This window comes from Equus caballus, chromosome 9 (assembly GCF_041296265.1).
Source record: "Equus caballus isolate H_3958 breed thoroughbred chromosome 9, TB-T2T, whole genome shotgun sequence".
Classification (NCBI taxonomy): domain Eukaryota; kingdom Metazoa; phylum Chordata; class Mammalia; order Perissodactyla; family Equidae; genus Equus; species Equus caballus.
In genome coordinates, this window is record NC_091692.1 from 6,339,905 (window position 1) to 6,362,173 (window position 22,269).

General features: G+C 40.0%; 1 long non-coding RNA gene across 1 annotated transcript; it reads right to left on the reverse strand.

The window, feature by feature from the left end:
* Window positions 1-1,449: 1,449 nt before the first annotated feature.
* On the reverse strand, window positions 1,450-20,567 carry LOC102148057 (uncharacterized). Its single transcript, XR_011421197.1, has 2 exons — window positions 20,413-20,567; window positions 1,450-1,742 (listed from the first exon to the last, which is right to left on the reverse strand). It is a non-coding gene; the product is annotated as an uncharacterized lncRNA (long non-coding RNA).
* Window positions 20,568-22,269: the final 1,702 nt, after the last annotated feature.

Genomic DNA, 22,269 nt, shown 5'->3' on the forward strand with positions numbered 1-22,269 from the left:
ATTTGCCCGAACTGACCTATAGGGGATCTTGGCGCTCTGGTGGAAGTGAGAGAAGTGCTTGTTTACTTTTTTGGTGTACTGAAGTGATGAAGACGACAACAGAAGGCACAGGAAAGCATCCTCCTGAGCTGCTTGGACTGGACAGAGAGAGGATTCCAGGCAAGGTGGAAGGGGCTGTTTTCCTGAGGCCCCGCGTATGGTCAAGGACATGAGCAGCTCTGTGGCTGGGCCCAGGTGACAACTTGCTGCATGGATACGAGAAAGAAGCACTCTCCCCATCGGGATGGAACCCAGCACTGCTCTGACCTCTCCCGGGTCAGGGTCTGTGGGAGCTTCACAAGCAGTGCTCCTGGCTTTGGTGGAGGGTTTGCTGTCTGCTGTGGAAGGGAGGTCCTCTCGTAGGCAGCAGGCGTCAGTGTGGGAAGCCTTGTGGTGAAGGGGTAGTTATCAGATGCCAGCAGAACATGGGAGGGGTACCCTGATGACTCCAGGAGCACCTGGGGTGGGCAGCAGGGGTGGGCTTTGCTGGGAACTGGAGTTCTGCCTGAGCAGGTGCAAGTAGGGCGTTTGGATATCCATGTCAATATGATTTTATTTGTCAACAACCTGATGAAGTCTGGAGACTTTCGGGTACTCCAAAAACAAAAAAACAAAAAAACCCGAATATACAACAGCAGCAAAGGTTTTCAGAAGAAGTAAGCAGGATGCCTACCTTCTTCCCACCCCCTTTACCCAGTTGAGAATTATTAAAACAGAAAGTCACTCACTGTGATTGACGGACGTGGAATATTTTCTATCCAGTGAATAAATTTGGGGAAATAATGTTGTATTTGCATAATTCAGTTAACAATAATCTGAGGTGAAAAATAAAATAACAAGAATGATAGCAGACTGTTTTATGAGTAGTTATTAAGTGCCAGCCACTGTGTTTAGCACTTTCCATGCCTACCTCATCTTCACTTCCATGATGTATTTACAAAGGTATCAGCTAAGATTCAGAGAGGTTAAATATTTTGCCTAAATTTCCTCAGCTGATCAATACTCGGGCCAAAGTTCGAAACGAGCTCTCTGCGATTCCAGGTCCACGTTCTTCAACCATGGTGCTGGAACGCCTCCCCTGAAGTCAAGATACAAATTCTGAGAGAGTCTTTCAGAGTCTTTCTATGTAATAATAAGTATGATAAATAAATGCATGGTTAAAACCATTGACCTGAACTTGTAAAGCTGGAGAAACCTGCCCGACCCGAACTCTGCCAGCCTAAACTGATGAGAAAGATGATCTTTTGAAGCTGAAGATTTAAGAAGCAGAAAACAGCCAAACCGTGAAGAATCCATGCCCCTTATAAGGCAGATTCATCAGGAAGTTCTTGCTCAGGACACTAAACAAAAGGAATAAGATCTAAGAATCTGAGACCAGAGGAAGTGAACTTGGAGAAACTGAAGGTCCAGTAAGTTTCAGCTTAGCATTTATAGATGAGAATCATGTTTAAGAGTAAGTTGCGAGTATGGTTACATGTTGTGAATCTGGAGAATTTTCCTACTGACACAGCGTGGAGATGTCCTGGAAACATGCTTTTAGCATCGATGCGGCTCTGAGGGTCCTAAATGGGGATTTCTCGTTTAAAGAGACCAGAGAACTGAGGTCGGTGACAAGGTCCTGCAGGCGGTCGTCCTGGTTCTGGCTGACCACTGGGGTGTCGTATGGATTTGGGCTTAGCAGTTGCTGTGGACGACATGGAGTCCTGTAGACAAAATCAACGGAAAACTTAAGTCACTATTATAGACCGACTTTGACCGGAATCTCTGATGAGATATGACATTTAATTGAACAAATATACTGAATCTAGACCAGCTCCAGCTGCAAACAGGAGTGTTTTGCTGACGCAAAGACTCATTTAAGGCTTACGGCAAAGAATGTGCCCTCTTCATTTTGTGGTATGAGCACTTCTTTGTATATGCTCCAAAACTTTCTGACTTAATTCTGTTGACCAGCAGTTTTCAAATATTTTTTTTCAATCAATGGACCCTTTTGCCCAATAAGTAGTATGTAGAGCACTAGTGAGTGAAACACATGCATGCAGGACTCCTCTGCCTGCGCGGGAAGTCCCAGAATCCCGTGAAGGATTGCATTTGCTCTCCCATGTTCAGGGAGGGCACCAGACTAGGACAGCTTAATTTCACTCCCCGTCTGCTGAGAGCCACCTTTATGAGAAACCCTGTGGGGCTGGGGCTCAGATCTCTGTGCAGGAGGCTTCGCACGACTGGTGCACACATCCTGGATGCGGTGCCATGAGGCTGGTTCTGAGAAGGTTGGAAACTGTGAACTCAAATCAGCTGCAGCCCCTGGAAACTCCTGCGGCTGGCAGTCTGAAGAAACATCGCTGGGCTCGTGCCGATAGGAACAAACGATATGCCATTTGAGTAAAATATGAAACAGTTCGGGAATGAGCTAGGCATAGAAGCAGATCAATTAGAAAATTCCAACAATATTTCAGGCACACAATCATGGTCACTTGCAACGGGGAGGGCAGGAAATCGTAGGATTTGGGATAGATTTCTAAGTTAGAGTTAACAGAATTTACCGACGGATTGAATTTGAAAGGAGAGAGTTAAGGGTGATTTAGAACTTTTTGGTCTCAGACCTTAGAAGGATGCATGTCGTTAAGTGACATTACATCTAAACTTTACACTTACGCCTTAGAGAAGTTGAATCACTTCCGCCCAGGTTATGAAGATGCAAATGGTGAATCCAGGATCCAAGACTACCTCATTAGAAAGACTTCGCTCTCCATCAATCACTAAGGAACACTGTAGCTGGATACAGGGCTTTGAAACAGAACCAAGGTTTTCAGCAGTACTGTTGGGATTAGGGCTAAAGCAGGAGTATTTCTGTTTATGTGTTACTCTTTACTTTAAAAGATATTGAAGGCTAGAGAAGGGATGGGAGATGCATTTGATATCAAGAATTCTATAAATATTATTTCAACACCTATAATAAACTATTGAGATTTGCTGTTTGGTTTTTGGTGGTGGTGTTTGTGGTGACCTTTGAATACCAAGCACAAGTTTGTCAAATGTGGAACATAGGAGCTCTTGCATACAAGATGTAACCTCTTGTGTTTGGCAATCTTTATTTTGCTAGTTCCCTTGAGGATAATCTAAAATGTATTTCAAAACAGTAAAGTCCTGGGAGGCCCCCAACTTGCAAACACTTGGCTGAAGTAGAACGGCTCAGGTCAGCATGATTTTGAATCTAGATTTTAGCTCCTTTCTTCCCTTGCAATACTCCCCTTCATTTTTGGTTTGTTTGTTTCCTAGAGGGTTACCATTTCCTATGCAAATATAGAAGTAAAGAGAGTTAGCATGTTGCCGTACTGAGTGGAATCAACATTTCTTCCCAATTCTCTGTTCCCAGCACCCACCTCCATTCTCACTATTTAAGGACTAGCAAAGGGGAAAAGCTATACGCTCTCTCACATTAGGATCTCAAATACATTTTCTTAAAGAACAATGTTATAAAAATGGAGAGTACGCATTGTTGAAATGAGCTTGTATTCACACTATACTGCATGTACAGATGAGAAAAAAAGGAATTTTGGAACTTTGCTTCTAGCCATGGTGTAGTGACAAGAATTAGACTTACCCTCACACCATAAATGGCTGGAATATTGGACAAAATGTATGAAGGGTCTATTTTCAGATATTGGAGAACAGGAAATACTGGACCATGATGCCTTAGAGATGAGAAACACTTGAGACAAGCCCCTACCATTGTCCTGGGGACACTTCCCCAGTGGGCATCAGGGACAGGGATCATAAGAAGAGCACAGTGGCCCCACTGAGTTGAGAAGACAGAGATTGGAAGGTAAGGAATTTGAGGCAGCCGGAAGACATGGGGCAGAAGAAGGATCTACAGAAAAAAGGAGCTCTAGAAATCTGTATTAAGGATCTCCTTTAGTCTCGGCAAAATTCTTAGCTGCACATACACAGAATAAAACTTCAGAGGCCAGGGAAAGGACGACCAGAGGGCTCAACACTGAACAACTCACGGAGCTCATATGGGGCAAGGAGTTGTTTGAGCTCTGGCCAGCCTGAGTGGAGATCCTCAGTACTCCACCAGGGCATGCAGAAGAGACCTCAGGGTTAAACTATCCTGAGAGTAAAGGTGAGGGTGTTAAGGTCCACCTTAACAAAGCTTAAAAATAAGCCTTGAGAGGATTAAGCCAATCTGCCAGTAACTTAAACTCTTGTAAGAACAAAGACCAAAACTCTTTAAAGGAAAACGAAATTTAGGCACTCAACAATGTTACATTCACAGTGTCCATGCATCCGATCAAAAATTATTAAACATGACAAGAAAAAGGAGGAGAAAATGGGATCTATAATCAGGAAAATAAATCTTTCAACCGAAACAGACCCAGAAATGACAGAGATGACGGAATTAGCAGACACAGATTTTAAGAACACTTTAAAACATACAAAGAGGCTGAAATGCTCAAGGATTTAATAAAAACCTTGAGCATAATGAGGAGATAAATGGAAGATAAAACTTCTAGAAAATGAAAAGTACAATATCTGAAATGAATATTTACTGGGTAGAATTAAGAATAGCTTAGAAACTGCAGAAGGAAAGCTTGGTGAACTTGAAGACACAGCAATAGAATCTATCCAGGCTGAAGCATGGAGAGAAATGAAGATGGAAACTGCTTTTGGCTAAAGAGAGCGCCCTCGCCAAAGTTTAAATATGTTCCAGGAGGAAGGTGCAGGTACAATTCAAAGAGTGTTTGAGAGAGGGGTACAATCATTCCAGGATGAGGTCACAGCTATACTCCTGGCAGCTCGGGGGGTGGGGGGTGGGGAGGCGGATGTTTGCCTCAGTCCTGGAAAGGGAATAAAGCAGAACACTTCTGCATCGACTGTCTTGTTTTTATTTTGTTTTAACAATCTTAGAATTGACTGTGGAGTGATACCAAAAAAACCCTCTGATTTATGCAAATCTGTCTGTGAAAACACATTTAAAAAGGAACATTCACAATGGTCTTTTATGTTCATTTTCAACATAAAAGCTTCCTCTAGATTCTTCTGTTTTTTAAAAAGTTTGTAAAGTAAATTTACAACCACCATAAATTATTTAAAAACAAAGCTGCTTTTCTTGATAAGCAAGCTCTAAACGGGCAAGGATTCTTGTTGTTGTGAGTTTTGGTTGATTGCTGTCTCCCATGCAGAGCAGTGCTGGGTGTACCTAGAAGTGCTAAGTAAATGCTGAATGGAGTAAAGCAATGCATGAATTGGGCCGTGTTACACACAAAATAGTATTTCCTCTTGCACAAAGGGGGAAGAGGTGTACCCACAACATGACTAACAATAATGTACAACTGAAATCTCACAAGGTTGTAATCTATCATAACATTAATAAAAAAAAAAAATAAACAGCTTGCACACACCAAAAAAAAAAAAAAAAAAGTATTTCCTCTTGTTTTCCTCAAGGTGGTGCTGTGTACAGCATAAAGGGTCACTCAAGCAATCTCATTTTTTTCCCCTAATGTAGCCTTGATATGTGATCAATTTCCTTTTACTGTATGTCTTTTTTTTAACCTGCCCGTCTTTCCAACCTCCCAATCTTTTAGATTTATGTTCTTTTCTGGAAGGGGCTTACAAGATTGCAGGGACGTTGAATTTCTCTCACCGTTTCTCTCTAACTGTACAAGCAAATCATCCTTTGAACACTTCTTAAAAAATGTGCCCTAGACTACTTCTCTTCCACCTCCTGTGACTGTCATTTATTACAGAAGGACCTATCTGACAGACTTTGATACAATAAATGCTAAATTTTCCATTTCTCCATCTCTTGTCTTTTTTGGATGTTTATTGTCCAGTATTTTTCCTGGTTCAAATTTTAAATTGACTAGTATTTTTTTAAATAATAGCTTTATTGAGATATAATTGACATAGAATAACTGCACATATTAAGTCGTACAATTTGATACGTTCTGACTTATGCATACACCTGTGAAACCATCATCCCGTTCCAGATGAGCATATCCGTTACTCCCCAAAGTTCCCTCATTCTGCTTAGAAATCTCTCCTCCGTCCATCCTTTCCTCTCTCCACTCTACCATCTGAAGGTAACCACTGATTTGCTTTCCATCACTCTAAGTTAGCTTTTATTGTCTAGAATTTTATGTAAGTGGAATTGTGCACTATTTACTCTTTTTCTTCTGGTCTCTTTCACTGATCGTAATTATGTGTATCATGTTCATCTTTTTATTACTGTGTCATATTTCATTGTATGAATATACCACAATTTATTCATTCATTCATTTATTGATGTACTGTGGGGTTCTTTTGAGTTTTGGTTATCACAAATAAATCTGCTATAAACACTTGGCCATAGACTTTTCATGGATAGTTTCATTTCTCTTGAGTAAATACCTAGGTGTGGAATGGCTGGATTGTATTGCAAATGTATGCTTAGCTTTAAAAAAACAACTGTCAAACTGTTTTCCAAGATGGATGTACTATTTAACATTCCAAGTAGCTGTGTACGAGTTTCGATTTCTTCACATCTTTGTCAACACTTGGTATGGTCAATCTTTTTAATTTAACTATTCTAATATGGATGTAGTGGTGACTGGCCTCTCTCTGTCATTAATTTCTTATGTTTAGACACATTTTCAGTTTTTCATGAGTTCCATAAAATCTTATATATACTGATCTTAATTAGTAGAGAGAAAAGAGAAAATATATGAATGAACAAAAATATGTTGTTTAAGAAATGAAAATTCTATGGTTTGTTATTCTTAAAACGATTGATTGTGGATATGGTAAGATCCAAGTATTAACTATTACTCTTGAATATAGGAAAGAGTAGCCCAGGCCTAGTGGGAATAACTCGAGAGGTCTCATGAAATCCTTTACTCATTCCCTTTCTACCTCATTGATTTCTCCTGTCATGAGTCCTCAAATGACATCATTTATTCCCTTTGGCTCTTCAAAGTTTTCCGTCTTCAAGAACCCCCTCTTACAACCAAGTATTGCTGGGAAAAAGACCTCATTGCACCCAGTTATCTCTGAACACTGGGTAAGTTCAAGGCTTGCAAGGTCTTGTGGGGATGGAACGCAGAAGAGTCAGACAGGGAGCAGGGTTGTCTGGGGCTGCAGGCTACTGATGTAACTCCCACCATCTACACTCTCCCTCCTCTTTGTCCTGCCCCAAAACTGTCAAGATTTCAGGTTGCTCACCTGCGTAAATACCTGGCTGAGCTCGTGGGGGTTTGAAAGTAGTACACCCTGCCCATTCCATGTCTGAGGATACACAGACTCAGCATAGATACTGTGACTCTTTCACAGTGTTCACACAAGACACATATTTCCAAGCACGGGTTAATGCAAGTATAAAACATTTCAATTAATTATAACAAATGTAAGCCGATGAGCACAATGTACACTACATGAGCACAGAGAATATATCCTAATTTATCTTTTTTATCCCTTTCCTCATGTTCTCCTCTTTCTCAATGCCTGGCATGTGGTGTTGGCGGGAGTGGGGGGTGGGTTCACCAGAAGCCAATCATTTAAAAGGCACTGCATAATATTTTGAAGTTAGCAAGATGGAAATAAAGCGTTTGATAGAGGTAAGCAAAGGAGTGCCATGCCACCTGCCTCACCCTGATGAAGTCATCAAACATTTCAACGCTTAATCTCTTCAAGTGTAAAAATGGGATAATGACTGTGTCCCAATCACAGATTCGTCGTGCAGATTAAGTTATTTATTTTATGTAAAGCTCTTACAACATGGCACGCCCAGTACATAGTAAGTGCTATATAAGTATTAGCTATAATTTTTTTCAGAAGGTGGAATTCCAAAAATATTGCCTCTCAAAACTAAAGAAAACACAAGACAAGGGAATAGATAGTTGGATATTCCAGACTCAAACCATTTAAAGCAATTTAAATCGTTCCTGTCTCAAAATTAATCTTACACTATTAGTGGTTAATTTTGACATAAGAAAGATTTTAATAATTTTTCAGAAATGTTCCTATTTTTTACTGTATTGATCTACAATTATCATTAGCATTTGTGTCTTATTTCCTGAGAGCAGTCTTCTGTCCGTATACTATGACTTTATTGTTGCACTTAATCCACTTCGTTAGTCCTTTGTAATAGTTACCATAGTTAGGCACCTTGCTTTCCTCCTGACTTCTTAATATGATTAATTCTTTCAATGTAGATCTTTATTATTTAGGACTCAGATAAGCTAGAACTCTTGCAAAACGGAAATAGTTATAAATCTTCTATTACCTAGATTAGTATTTCCAAACTCTGGGGTGCCTGTTAAAAATCAGAACTTCTGCAGTGGGTGAGAGCTCGGTTTGGGGCCTAATAATCTGCGTTTTCAAAAGAGTTTGCAATCCAGATAGATATGCAGAATCACAATGTTGAAATAAATATTTTTATTAACTAGAGATTATAAGCTTTTTATTGCTTTCACGGAGTTTTAACATTGGAAGAGGCCTCGGGAATTCTCTAGTCTTTCTCAATTTCTTTAATCCAGAGAAGGCATCTCAATTTCCCAAATTCTCACAGTGTAAAGGGCAGAAGTAAGGCTAAAACTTCTTGATTCCCAGTGCTCTTTACCATACATCATATTCTTCTGCCATTGTAATTTAATTTTGAGGTCAATTTCATTATCATTAAATCAATGTATTTTGGAAAAAAATGTAATATTTTTATTGTTTTTCACTCTTTTGGGGACAGGAATAGCACTGTTAAGTAACTAGTAGAGCCAATTAAGTATATAGACTCTGGGGAAGAAACTGAATTAAAATTCACATATTAGTATTCCTTTCTTGAATAAATAAACATGTATAAGAAAACGTAATTATCATAGTTATCATCATTGCCATTATCATCATTATCATCAATTCTTAGTTTAGTCACTAAATTCAACTAATTAATTTCAATCCTTGAAAATTTTAACAGGTCTCTAAGACTTGTGAGAAATATAATTGCTGGTCATATATCACAAGAACATCATGCAAGCTAATTGAGTCAGAGAACTTGGAAAACAACTTCAGTCTAGTGCCATAAAGGCAATTTTCTGGTCCAGGCAATTACTTAAAATCACCAAATGGATCTGAGACTTTCTACTAGTTAGAAGGATTTACCCTGTAAGAGAAGCAGGTGTGCAGAGAAGGTTTGATCTCAGACTTCTCTTGAGTAAGCTACGCTACTGAGCATCTACCATGGAGACGGCTACAGCACCAGGTGAAATCCGACAAAGGAAGCTTCAGAATGGAAAAGACCCATTTCATCTCAAACCAACCATCGTCTTTACTTCCCTGACTCGAGGCCAACTAATCTGTTAGGCACAGTAGCACAGAGCACATGGCCTAAAATACTTTGAGAAATCCACTAAGATCTTTTAATTTTGTTAAAATCATAAGAAAAAAAGGAACTTGTAGGGTCATACAAAATGTTTTAATTTTTTTCTCCATCAGAAAAAAAAAAAAACATTTTTAGGGCCTATAAAAATTGATTAAATTTTGCCTAAAAATAATGAAACATTTAAATATTTAAAGTTATATAAAAATAATTTTTAATATTGATATTATTATGATGGGAGGGACCCATGATGGCAAAAAGTGCAAGGGCCCATGAAGGTCAGCATGCTGCCCTGCATTGACCCATTGCCTTGAATATATTTGCTATTGCTTGGTGGATTCACCCATCACTAACCTTTTGGTTCCAACACTTTTTTAGGATGGTGAATTCTAGTAAACTCTCTAGAAGAACAATGCTGCCAAATGTAAACTTTTGATTGTTTTCTATTTATTTGCTAAATAATGGCCAATGGCATATTTCTCATGTCGCTTGCTTTCTTAGCTCCCTATTTTTTCCCTAGTCCCCACCCTTTCCTGCAGAGGACACTCTAGAATACTGAAAGAATATCAGGCAGAGGGTCAAGAGAACTTATTATGGGATCAAAGAATTATTTGCAGTTGCAAATTTCATTAATATTCAGACATTGAAGCGATCATAGAAAAGGGTAAAGTTAACGGTGGATCACTGAAAAGCAATGATCTTTTCGGGAGATTTATGAGATTCCTTTCCGCCTACCACACTTGTTTACCTTGAATGTGGAGTAGAGAACTGCTGGAGAGACACCAGGGATCATTCTGAAAATGCTGGTCCTCAAATCTGGGCTTCCTCTTGACATCACTAATCTCCAGTGAATTGCTCTATACAATTGCCTGTTCAGGAGATTAATTTTCTCTTTCCAATCTCAAACCAAAATGCCACAAAGTTCCAAAGTTTGAGTTTAAAATAAAAGAATAAAATAGATAATTGAAAGAAAAAAAAAAGCACCAGCTGCCTGAAAGCTGACAATTAGATAATGTTTAAGCATTGCCTTGTACCAACTTTAAAAGTAGGGACTAATTGTTTTTTGCAATCCTATATTAAGAGGACTCTTGACTAGGGGCTTCAGATATAATTTAGTAGATAGCGTTGATTTAAATAGAGTTATGATTCTAGGGGGAAGTTCAACATCAAAAATACAACTAACTGCTTTCCCGTCCATTTTTGGGAAGGGCTGACTGATGGTCACGTCTCTTTTTTCATGCTCCTCATTATCTTTCAAGAGTGTTTATTTCCCTCGAAAGCCACAAACTGGTTATTCAACTTAGCATTTTTTTGTAATTTAATTAAAATCTCCTTGTTTTTAGGAAATACTTTATATTCTTTCTGATTTGAAGAGTTAGCGATCTAGACACTGGAGAGTTAACTGCCTTTAGTTGAGGAAGCGAAATGAGTTCAAATCTATTAGAGACTAAGTTCGAAGGCTGTGCATAGCAGGCTTTTTGGAGGATTTACTTCAAGATGATAGAACATGTATAAAAAAGTGATTGTAAATCTGTTTTGAGATGATAGTGGACATGGTATTGATCAACATCAATGTCATCAACAGGACAGTCGCTGTCCTCAAGAGGGAGTTACAAAAGAGACTTAAGAGAGGTCGTCACCACAAAGCGGTGGCTGCGTTGGGCCAAATCAGTGCTGGGACCTTAAATGTTTTGAGTTCAGAGAGGAGATGGGGGTAAGTTCTGGGTGTGTCTGGGTGTGTGCCATAGGGAGCAGTTTCACAGAGGAGTTGAATTGTAAATGAGAGAAGGGATTGGGGAAGGGAATTTGGGGGAAGGTGGTGGTGTTAGGAGAGGGAAGTAGGCTCTAATCATCAATGATGATTGAAGAGAAAAATAAATAATTGAATATCAAGTTTTTCAACCATGGCGGACTGGAAGAGATAATTAGATCTAACCTCCTAGCTCTGGGAAGATAAGGTCTTATTATCCCATTTTGCAGATAGAACAATTGAGGACAAAATATCTGGAGAGATTAAATGAGGTGACCAAATCCTTAGTCCAGTGATTTTTTTCAAACTTGACTGCATAAGAATCACCTAAAGAGATTTTTAAACATGTCAAATCCTAGGGAGTTTGACTCAGTAGGTGGGAGTGGGGCTTGAGATTTCCATCTTTATAAGACCCTCGGAATGTGGGAACCTCATTTGGGAGATGGTGCTTTGATATAATAGGTAATCAGAGAACATCCTATGCCATATTCTTATCTTAAGACTAATCCCGACAAATTTTCATCAGTTCTGGGTAGTTGGACAAATATTTAGTTTATCTCATCACTAGTATTCTTTACCCATTTTCCTAGTTTTCGAAAATTCCTTCATAGCCAGGAAATGGAGGTCTACCATCACTGCCCAGGAATTTGAAAATAGCTGCACATATCTGAGTCCAGGCTCCTCAGATACAACTCTCACGACAAGGGTCCCGTGAAAGATCCAGGAATGCTTGAGAGAGCAGAATACCGAGTCAAAAACCCTGAGTCTGAGTCCTGGTTTTCCACCTGCTGCTTATTGATGCTAACTTAAGTATTTTCACCCACATTTTAGATTATTATATAATTATATTACATAGTGGGGACTTCCACTGATTATATTTCAACATTACGGAAAGAACAGAGGGAGACTGTGTGGAAATTCTCTAAAACCATAAAGACTTAGAGACAATACAAATTTTTTAAAAAGTATAATGATTCAATTCAATACGCTCTATTTAATTACTATTACGTACCTATTATAAGGAAGCCAACTTCTACTGTAAGTAGAAGTTACAGGGAAGTAAGATCCTCAGCCCTGCTCTTGAGAAAACAAAAGTCCCGTAGATGAGTTATATCCACCCCACTTTCCCCATCCCTCTCATCTTGTGCTCCCTGACATTGGTTAGAGAGTGGGGCGACAAAAAGCAACATCCTGACCGTCCCCTCCTCCAACGCTAAAACGTGGAACAATTAATGAGAGGGTTGAAAGGAATTATAAAGGTTTTGTTCCTTTTCCTCCTTATTTTTTCTCTTGCTCAGTAGGCTGAAGAGGTGTGGGGACTTGTGTGTCTTCTACTTGGGAAGCATAACACTTTGGGACAGTTTAGAAAAGCCCAAAGTAGGGGCCTGAGGAAGGAAATATAGAGCTTCTGGTAAATCTTGTTTGGGATCAGGTTCTTTTGGGGAAGTAAACGTTCTTTTTGATGTTTCTTGCGTTTCGCAGTTTATGTCATCAGGGCTGAAGTCGTGGTGGTGGTGGTGGATGGGGAGAGTATAGTATGTTTGGTTCCACTGAATGTGCTTTTTTTTGGATCCTAAGCAGAGTGATAGCTACCTTTTCAGCTAGATTCAAAGCAGGGAAGGAATCCTATCAAACAAGTTTACAAATAATGCAAGTCAGGAGGTGCTGACTGAAATGGTATTTCAGAGAAAGGAGACTGCTGTCGCCCATGTGGGAGCAGGAGAGAAGAGGATACATATTTTCAAAGAAAGCAAATGATAGCAAATGACGATCAGCAGTAAAGAGAATGGAGTAGGAAAAACCATAGGACTACCGTTCCAGAAAACCTCTCCATCGGTCCTAGTCAAATTGCTTTAACTTCTAGCATCCCCTTTATCCCCATCCTAATTCACCCTCTCTTCATTCTTCTTTCATTAGCATTAATTGCATTAGCCTTCTAATCGGTCTCCTAGTCACAATTGCCGGTCACTCCTTAAACTCAGCCACTCTGCGGCTAGCATTTCCTTGTTAAAACTTGAATCTGATTTCACAACAAACACCCCTACTGGAAACACTTGATGACTGGCCTGTTGCTGACAAACGCCTTCACGTGACCTACAGCTTCAGACTCACCCCTTCAGATTGCCCGACCGGACAGCTTAGGCACTCATCTTCACTCTCCCACACACTTTTGGCACTAAATCATGTGCTTTTTTTGGTCTTAATCACCGCATGTGTCTGCCTGGTCACACTCCTAAAATGTCCTTATCTCCTCCACTATCTGGCAAACTTGTAATATCCTGTAATACTCAGTTCAAGTGACACTTTCTCAGCAAGTCTTTCTTGTCTCGGAGGATGCATTGGTCCTTCCCTAATAATTATCGACTAAATACTTATAGATTGCAGTGAGATTTTTTCTTTTGAATATTTTTCTGGAATTTCCAGGCCAAATGGTTGAGCAGCACTAGTACTGGCAGGTCTGTGCTTAAAAATAAATTCCCTTCCTGGTCTCCCAGGATGTAGAAAGGATCATTCACGTGTTCTTGGGCCATTCTCTTTATGAATGTTTAAATAATCGGAATTATGAGAAGGCTCGCGTTTTTACCTCAAGCAAAAGCTCGCCCTCTTCTGTACTCGCAAGTTCTTGAAAGGTCTCTTGCAGGAAGCCTGCCTACTTGCTCAACCATAGTAAATTATAGCAAAAAGTTTGAGCTACTACCGTTACTCCCTTGAAAAGTTTTCCAAGAGCACCTTTTCATCATTTAGAAACCAGTCAAGTTTCCCTCCAATGTATTCAACAGAGTTTCTCATGGAGCAAAGAGCTATCATAGGCAAACCCGAGGAGAATGATAAACAAACGAGGGAAAAATAAACAGTGGAACCAGATCCACTTTAAGAGATAACCAATGGCGTAACATTCTCTTTCTGTAGAACTTTCTTTCCCCTTCGACTCCTTAATCTCATTTAAGTTACTAGCTCTACTGCGGTCACTAGACTTGGATTCTGATGTGGTGGACAAGACCCAGGAAGCCGTTTTCCCGTTGTTGTTGTTTTTGATTTATAACGATGAATTGTTATTAAATTTCTCCAAAGTTCTTACTCTCTCCCCCTCTTCTCCCTCCCCAAACAGGACCATTATCGGATTAGATCCTTTTTAGGTCCCATAAACTTCACCCACGCTGCCAGACAAGCAAGTGGAAAAATGATGATCCTTGCTTTTGGAACTGGAAGCACAGGCGTTACATGGTTAAAGGGAGTTCCCCTGGATTCTGGGGCAAATGAGAGAGGAGCTGGAAAAGGCCTCTGACGCAAGTGATTAGATGAAAGAAAATTCTTTGTCAAGCATCGGTGGTTTTCTGCATAATGGACACCTTGTAACGCATCAGTCAAGAAGTGCTGTGCTCATCTGTAGCTATCGCTTCTCAAGGCCAGCTTTTAATAGCCACAAGTTGGGAGAAAGACCTTCCTCTTTCATCTTAGCCTCTTCATTTTTCAAAATCTTTCTGCGGTAATTCATTTCAATAAAATAGCAACTCAGCCATCCCTTTGTAATTACACCAGGAAAGGTTTGCGACTAATTATTTCGTTTCTTCAAGCAGCAGAAGGGCAATTTACCAGGAAGGAGATATTAGGCAATGGTTTCTAAATCTGACTGGTGTCCAACCCCAAGGGGAGCTCTTGCTGGGTCAGGACTCCCCACTGGATGCTTGGCCTTCAGACCTCTGCAGGGATGGGGCCTCAAAGGCTGTTTTTCAAAAGTTCCCCAAGCTAGTTAGATGATTAGTTAAGTTTAAGAACCGCTTGCCAGGGCCGGCCCAGTGGCGCAGCGGTTAAGTTTGCATGTTCTGCTTCGGCGGCCCAGGGTTCATCAGTTCAGATCCCAGGTGCAGACATGGCACCGCTTGGCAAGCCATGCTGTGGTAGGCGTCCCACATATAAAGTAGAGGAAGATGGGCACGGATGTTAGCTCAGGGCCAGTCTTCCTCAGCGAAAAGAGAAGGATTGGCAGCAGTTACCTCAGGGCTAATCTTCCTCAAAAAAAAGAAAAAAAAAAAAGAACCACTTGCCTAGTGGTCTCTTGCAGGGGTTCTCAAAGTCAGTCTGCCCTGGGGAGATTGTAAAAAGTGCAGATTTGATGTCCAATGCTGAGGGATTTTTAGGAACGGGCATTTTTAACAAGCCCCTGAAACAGGTGGCCAGTGTAAGTCACTCTAAGAAACACTTCTCTGTTCAGGGTTTAGCAAAAAGGGAGCAGAAGGGCAAAGACTGCGACACCTTTGAGAGGCTCAGCAGTTGCCTGACCAGGTTCAGTTCCAAAGGTCTTCCAAAAGCCGCATCAACCTGCATCTGGATGACACCAGTGCCAGAGAGAGCGCAAGAAGGTGGACAGGATGACTGTCCGGGACACGGCTGGGATTCCTGGTGTATTTTGCTCAGGATTAGGCTGGGCGAGTCCCAGGTAAAAAACACAGAGCCAGACAGATGCCCACCCCCTTGCTCCTCATCTGTTTTCACAGCTCCTCACTGGCCTTCTGGCCTTCAGGGTCTCCCTGGCTGCCTACCTCCCTTTCTCCAGTCACTTAATCCCAGCTCCAGCTGCTGCTAGAATGATTTTTATAAAAGGTGAAAAGTGTTTCCCCACGGCTTAAACAGCTTCAAATCTTCAGAGTTTGAAAATCTTCTCAATAATTGACCCATATCGAATCCTGCCTCCTCTGCAAAGGATCTGATGCTATTTGTCACGTAGCCCCTTTGTACGTTTCCAGTCTTGCCTTCCATCCTGGATCACACGGCACGAAGAAACGCCTCTGCTTGCAACATCCTTTCCGTGACTGTTTGGTGGACTCTCCAACTTTCAACCTTAAGCTAAAACATGATTCATCCTGTCAAGGCTTCTGTGATTATTTTCTCTGAACTTTACACATCCCCATGGTGCTCGTACCATTAGACCTATTACTCTATATTACATTGATTTATTTCAAAGTCTAGTTTCCCCTATGGACTGCCACCTAGTTTTAATGTTATCGTTAATAATAATAAAAGTAATAGTAGTAGCTATTATATATTAGCTAACTACTATTGCAAGGTTCTGTGCTTTATGCTTTATATGAATTATCTCACGTAATCCTTTTGACACTATAAGGAATAGGCACTATCAATAGAAAACAGCAAGCTGATGTAGAACACAGATCTGACTGACTTGGAAGTAGACTCTGTGCATTCAGTAAGTACTTAGTAAATATTTGTTGAATGAATAAATCATTGATTTTTTTTTTTTTTTTTTTGGTGAGGAAGATTGTCCCTGAGCTGACATCTGTGCCAAGCTTCCTCCATTTTGTATGTGGGAGGCTGCCACAGCATGGCTTGATGAGTGGTGTGTAGATCTGCACCTGGGATCTGAACCTGCAAACCCAGGGCCACCAGAGAGCAGTGTGCAAACTTAACCACTATGCCACTGGCTGGCCCCATCATTGATGTTTAATAATGAGTGAATAAATGGGCTAACTTTTCAAAAAAGTTGCTAATTACAAAGTTACGGCTGTCGCTAATTACAAAGCAATCTGCAAGTGTTCTGTACAGATTTTCTATTCGTGGAGAGAGCAAAAAGGAGGTGCTGGAAGTGTCTTTTATTCTCTGAAAATTGCTTCTTCAACTGTGAGCCTCAAAAGGAAAGCTGGAATGTGGACATTAAAATAAAGAACGTATGTGAACAAACATGTGAAGAAATACACAGAAAAACCGACTTTAAAAGCCCAGTAGGGGGAGGGAGGGTAGGAACGGTGTGTATCTATGATGACCTGTTTAGGCTCTCGTCAGTCATCATGCCCTTTCCTGTGGTTGAGGCCACTTCGTCCTTTCCTGGAGTCTCAGCTTTGCTGTCCCCAGGAACACAGGGGTCCTCACTTGGAGACAGCATCGTCACGCCCTCCCAGCTTGCAGCCCAGGCTCCAGAGCATGAGCGTCTTGATTCTGGTAATTGGGCTTCCTTCTCGTTTCTGGGCCCCAGGGCCTACCTTGTAGCCTAGTTCCAGTGGTGAAATCACTGTCTTACCCCTGTGGTTGGTCCTTGTTATTGTTGGTCAGCCTCCTGGTTGAGTCTCAAGTGGTGCCCTGTCATTGAGATCCTGTCCCCTGCCTGGGAGCCCCACCTGACAGCGCCCGCTCACCCAGATCTCAGAATGTGCTCGTCTGCTGCGGTAAGAATACCACACCCGGCATGTCACCTGTGTTTAGAGATGTCATCTGGTTCAGCTGGTGGTCATCCATCATCTCCTGCCACGATCCACCTAGTTTTTGCAGAGGCTACACAGGCCGGTAAACTGAACAGGAATATGATGGGGACCCCCATCCCTGCATTCTTAAAGTCTTTGATGCTGACACTAATAGCCACAATCCTTCTAGGAATGCAATATTACTTATGATTTACTGCCTTAGTTGCTGTGGAAGCTGGGGCAGAGGATCCAAGAGAGAACACCATCAAAAAAATCTAAGAAGATGCCTACATGTGTCCAATAGAGATGGTGAATATTACAACTTCTAACATAGTATACGTTGGCTGTAATTTAGGGAAAATAGAATAGCATTGGGAAAATAATATTTCAACATAGAAGAGAGTGTACATATAAAACAAAGTGAACTCTATTTTGACACTGGTTGAGTCGGTATCTGTGTGACTTTGGAAAGCCATGTAACCTATTGGGGACCTATTTCTTCATCCCTAAAATAAAGGGAATTCATTAGAGGTCAGTAACAGCAGCATAATTCTATGATTTTTCTAATTATTTTCTTGGTATTATTGTAAAATTGTAGTAATTGAAGGAAATGAGAGTAACAATTAAGAACAGTAAATTGGTGCAGCCACTATGGAAAACAGTATGGAGTTTCCTCAAAAAATTAAAAATACTGTAAGATCCAGCAATTCCACTTCTGGGTAAATATCTGAAGAACATGAAAACATTAATTCAAAAAGATATATGCAAACCTCTGTTCACTGCAGCATTATTTACAATACCAAGATATGGAAACAACCTGTGTCCATCGATGGATGAATGGATAAAGAAGGTGTGATACACACACACACACATACACATACACACACACAATAGGAGACTACTCAACCATAAAAAAGAATGAAATCTTGCCATTTGCAACAACATGGATGGGCCTGGGGGTATTATGCTAAGTGAAATAAGAACAGTAAATTTTTTGAGAATAGTATATCTTATATCCCATGAAGAATGAAAGGACATTTTTGGAAAAATTAACCTAAAAACATCAAAAAGTAGACACTGTAAAATTACCATATGTCTTCTTCTACATGCTTAGATTTTTTTCATTTGCGTTTCCAAATCATGTTATTAGGTAAGTATCCAACAATTAAAAGGAATAATGTACTTTTAAGAAGATCTGTTCACTAAGGTTTTCTGTTCCAGATATTCTTGCACCTATGACATAGTTGAGTTTCACTCTGGACTACTATTCTACGAGTTTGAATAGAGTGCTGTTTTTGAATAAAGACAATACATGTATCAGAATTTTTTTTAAAAAGCATGGATATGGGAACTGAGAATGTGTCATTGACTTGATTTAAAATAGTGCATGTTCTGTAGTGCTAAAGGAACTCAGAAGTATGTCAAAGGATAAGGGGAAAAAGGCCATCTAGAAAGAAGTGAGGACAATGTCCCTGGGTGTGATTTGGGAGGAAGCAAGAACAACATTTGCAGAATTTGGCAAGATAACCAGGGGAAAGAGCAAGAGTGGAATAGCTGCTTCCAAGTTCTAGGGCAATTGGGAAGCAAAACCCTGGAGAAACTTGGATGAAGGGAAATTCCACTTTGGCATCCCTGAGAACGCTTAAGCGCATAGTCTTACCTGCTAGAATTTTTGAAAGGATGCTGATTCCCTCATTTGAGAAAAAGAAATGCATTTTATAAAACTCAGACATATTACGGCAAAGCAAGGAAAAAAAGGTATTTCACATTAGATGTTTTGCCTAAGTCAGAACTCTTTTCTTTGAGGCTTTAAGAAATAAATAATTAGGAAGATTCTAAGGAACATACGTATATTCCAGGGACTATTTCGGAGCAGCAATATGTGTAAAAAATATATAAACTTCAACGATTGTTTGAGAAAGCACAGAGCTTCAATGCAGAAATGAATTCCCACCCTCTACAAAATTTTTACCCCAAAACTAAATGATTTCTTCAGGGAAAAAAGGAGATAAAGTAAATCCTTGAAAAAATATCAGCTCATGTCAAAGTAATTCATGGTTCTTCACACATGCACATAACGGCTAATCCGCTCAGAAATAATCAAGGGGTTGACTTTATTTGTGTTGGATGAAACTGCTGCTTCCTGGAGATTTTCATTTACCAACATCCGACACTGGTAGCAATTTTTAAAAGAGATGTTCAAAGGAGCTTTTCAGCATTTGTGTTCATCAATATGCCTTTGAAGAATGACTGAGTATGTAGGGAAAACAATTATTCTTGGTAGAATCCTTGCTCTGTATAATCCTAAGTCTCGGGAGGCAGCTTCGTGGTGTATGCAACTATGGGAGGGTTATGAAAAGGGCAAATGGTCCCAGTGGTGTAGCCTTAGGCACGGAAATCATAATGTTAGGAAACACAATCCACGGCTTCCTGGATTTTAAATCAGATTTTAATGCTAGATTTTTCTCTATGTCTTTTTCCACGTTAAAGGAACTTCTGCAGTATTTAAATGCACCTTTGATTATTATCATATATTTATTGTAGATTTGCACTTAATTTGATAAGGCTACCTAGTTCCCTGACTGATAAAGACATTCATGCGCTACAGTCTTTAATGCACGTAAGGCACATATTGGAATGTTTATATACTTAAGAGAATTAGCGGTCTAAGAGAGTTAGAATCACAGTAAGTATTTTTATCTCAGAAAAACGATATTTCAAACCTGTTTCCTATACTCGCTAATGAAGAAAACCACCTCCATTGGGAACTATAAGTGCAAATTCTCAACCACCCAGAAGGCACAAAGGGGAAAACCATACTTTGTAAGGTCTTGATTGGTCTTGAGAGAGTAGTTATGATAAAAGCGTAGTCACTGTAATTTTCCTTGCCTCATTATTTGGAAAGCAGATGAAAACACACGATCGAAGGATGGACACTCCCCCCTCTCTGACTGGAATTTGGAAAGGTCCAACTATCTCCTCTAAACCTTCTCAAGTGAAGTTGCTCCAAGCTCTCCACTCACCGCCCCCCCCTCCTTTCTTTTTAGCAGAAGACCATGAACACTAGTATTTGTACATAATGTTACCTATTTCTTCATTCGATTCATTTGCCTCTCCTACGCCAGGCCCTTGATGATCTTAGTTAGACAGCCAGATACTCAGTCTGTCGCCAAAAATGTATGGAGTGACTATTGACTGCCGTGAACCAGGCCCTGTGAAGGGTTCTGGCTCTGGGTTCTGGTACTCAAGCTCGTGTTCTATTCTCTACTTCCCTGGTGCCCATGGCGACTATTTCAAATGACAAGCCTCATTGAAAGAAAGCCCCATTTTAAGTGAGTTCCGCTGAGAGGAAATAGGTAAATCGCGCTCACCGTTGGTGGGGGTTTAAAAAGCATCACCTCTTTGAAGAGCATTCAGCAATGTGATCAGCACTTAAAAGGGGTGTCCTCAGTGGCTTTCAACTCTACCTCTAGGCATTTATTCTACAAAAACATTAACACAAATAAACAGATACCTATGTACAAGAATGTCTACCAAAATTTTTGTTTTAACAATGAAACGAGGAGGTATTGGTTAAAATATGGCACATATATAAATGGAATACTCGGCAGCAACTTAAAAATATTAGATGTATTTATATTCATTGACATGAAGAGATGACCATGGTATATTACTGAGTGAATCTGAAAGTTATGGAAGAGTATGTATGTACCAAGTCTTGACATATTATCCAACGTCTTCAATAAAAATTCGTATTCATATTCTATGAGATGCATATGCATAGATAAAAGACTGAAGGGATATTCACTGAATCATTAAAAGTGATGATCTACACAGTGGAACCATTATTTTCTCCTCTGTATTTATATTGCTTGAAGTTTTCTATCAAGCATATATTGATATTTTTAAAACATTAAAAATATTCCCATTTGGGAACGCAAATTTTCCAGAGCAAAAGGAAGAGAGTATTAACATGATATCATTTCCTGAGAAAAAAATTTCTTGTTCTGAACTGTGGAGATCAAGAAAACTCATTTTAAATTTTATGAATTTCTATGGTCTCAAGACTAAACTTTCACTCCAGAATCATTGCTGGAAGAAGCTCAACTTGTTGAGAGTTCTAAAACCAAAGATGACTGTGAGTGAGGCGTTAGATAAAATTTTCCAATTCTTCCCAGCCCGGGACTCCATCTCTGTGTGCAGTTTGTCTTCTGGGACTATATTATTACCATTATTATCATTATCATCATTATTATTATTGTTACTAATACTGTTACCCATTGCCACATGTTGAGTGAGGTACTGTATGCTAGTCAACATGCGAAGTACTTGACGTCCCAGATTGCCAAATGTCACAAGCTAGTGAATAGTGGAGACAGAATTTCAACATGTCTTAACTCTAGAGCTCATGGATCTTGTTATTCCATAAAACCATTCATAAGGCAACCGTGAAATATCACAAATACGTTGGTATTCAATGAATAAAAATGTTAAAATAATGACAAAATTATAAGGAATGATAGTATCTTTATAGCATAAAATCCTTATCAAGAATCTTGTAGCAAGGGTAATAATATGTAGATATGGAGAATTTTGGCAAGCCACTGGATAAGCAGGAATGCACGTTTCACCCAGTGAGAGAGGATTTTCGTCAAGAGGGAAGTGAACACCCAGAAGGCAAGTACAGTTCACAGATGCCTGACATTTGTGCTTTCTCACTCGAGCAGAGTTCACTGGGGGGAAGTCCCACAGCAAAAGTGCCTCCCAGAAGAATACTCAGTGTTTCCTTGTAATTAAAATTGTTCTTGCTCGAGCGGCCCCTGTGCTGTCTCTTTATCAGCATCAGGTCACAGTTAGTGCCTATTGTGGCATCTGCTGCTATCTGGTGTTTTCATTGTAGCAAATGGTTCTCATTTGGTCTACAACCTCAGGGTGCCCATGTC